Below are 2,205 nucleotides of genomic sequence, written 5' to 3' on the forward strand. Positions count from 1 at the left end.
CATCAGGACTGATGCTGGAGCTTTCTACAGAACATCAGGACTGATGTTGGAGCTTTCTGTAGAACATCAGGACTGATGCTGGAGCTTTCTACAGAACATCAGGACTGATGCTGGAGCTTTCTACAGAACATCAGGACTGATGTTGGAGCTTTCTGTAGAACATCAGGACTGATGGAGCTTTCTACAGGACATCAGGACTGATGCTGGAGCTTTCTACAGAACATCAGGACTGATGTTGGAGCTTTCTGTAGAACATCAGGACTGATGCTGGAGCATCTACAGAACATCAGGACTGATGCTGGAGCTTTCTACAGAACATCAGGACTGATGCTGGAGCTTTCTGTAGAACATCAGGACTGATGCTGGAGCTTTCTGTAGAACATCTGGACTGATGCTGGAGCTTTCTGTAGAACATCTGGACTGATGCTGGAGCTTTCTGTAGAACATCTGGACTGATGCTGGAGCTTTCTACAGAACATGAGGACTGATGCTGGAGCTTTCTGTGTTCCATTATGCAGTCAGTTTTATGAATGCATCAGTTTTCTTTTTTGGTCGTTCATCATAAATCCACTATCTACTTTATTGTTGTCCTACTTGACATGAATGACAAACTGAAAAACCTCCAAATGCTTTTCCCATCAGCAAATTATTGTTGTTTATAAAGAGTTCATCTGGTCCCAAATGAGGCAGTGGTCCTGTCCCCCTGGTGGTCTGGATTAGTTCCTTTTTGCAATCCATCTTTTCTGTGTTCCATGCATAATGACTGTTATTTTGACACGTAAAACAATTGTACTTGTAAATTTGATTCATACTTGTAATGTGGCAAAGTTGTAACAAATTTATGTATGTTTGTAGACTTACATGTACAAATTTAGACTCTTACACATACAGTGATTCTGACAGTTGTCTTACCGATAATAATAAGACAGGGTCTCACTCCTCTGGTTCACACTAAAGACCTTCACATGCCTCAGACTTACAGCCAATCAGAAGCAGTCACAGATTATTGAACCAATCAGCGGCCTCCTCTCCTCAGCTGTTATCCAATCAGCTCGGCCGGAGCACTTTATGAACGCTGCTCGCAGCTCTGTTGTTTACATGATGCTCCGGTCCGTGTGGTGAAGTTCAGAGTTATTATCTATCTGAACCTCTGACAAACTTTATGTATTGTCATTTATTAACTTAAAGCGCGGTGTTTCTGCTGCAGACGTAAAAATGTCTTCTGTGGAGCTTCGTGTTTTGGTGAGAAAACCGTTGGAATTCGCTGTGTGCTAGCTGTTAGCATGTTAGCTTAGCCTGTTGCTGTGTTTCCGGCTCTCTGCAGCCGCGGCTGGCCGCGGACAACCCTCTGAAGCTGGGCAAGAACTCCTCGGCTGCTCCGAGGAGGGTGGCTCTGGGAGGGATCACCAACCGTCCCGAAGCTGCGGTCAGAACCAAGGGAAACAACTGCCAGGTAAACAAGGTAAACAACTGCCAGGGAAACAACTGCCAGGTAAACAAAGTAAACAACACTGAGGTAAACAATACGGAGGGCTAAGCTAACCCAGACCTCCTGGATGTGTTTACATCAGTCTCCATGGTAACAGGTTACAGGTATTAAAGGCAGAGCAGAAAGGATAAAGCTCCATGTCACAAAGTTTAAATAATGTCAAATAAAATAATGTGAAAGCTTCATTCCACAATTTTTGTGCTTTTTCAACAATTCATGCATGAAAACATTCTGCTCATTTAGGCCAGAGGTGCTGTGACTTTTGGTATTTCAGCTTTTTAAATATTTTCAGCTATTTATACATTTTTTAGCCACTTTTTTCCATTAAAAATGAATGGAGCTGTTTTCAACATCCTTTAAAACCTTTAAAATATTTTTAAATCTTTACAGCACCGTCCACATTTTGTTCTGGTTCTGCTCTTTTTAACTTTCATGTGCTAATTTTAGCTACTTTTTAGCTACTTTTAGCTTTTTTCTGCTATTTCAGCTAAAATTCTGCTTCTTTATGCAATTCTGTTTTTTTCTGCTACTTTGTTATTTAAGCTTCTTACAGATGCTTTCTGCTATATTCAGCTGTAGAGGTAACCCTGGTGAAAAAAAACTTTTCTATTGTTATTTTCTTTGTCTTTGATTTTATTTTTTACACTTATAAGAAGAAAATCATTTTAAAGTGTTTTTATTTTCTTTAAGTGAATAGGACAAAGTCCTATATATAT

Source organism: Austrofundulus limnaeus, unplaced genomic scaffold, assembly GCF_001266775.1.
Source record: "Austrofundulus limnaeus strain Quisiro unplaced genomic scaffold, Austrofundulus_limnaeus-1.0 Scaffold1442, whole genome shotgun sequence".
Classification (NCBI taxonomy): domain Eukaryota; kingdom Metazoa; phylum Chordata; class Actinopteri; order Cyprinodontiformes; family Rivulidae; genus Austrofundulus; species Austrofundulus limnaeus.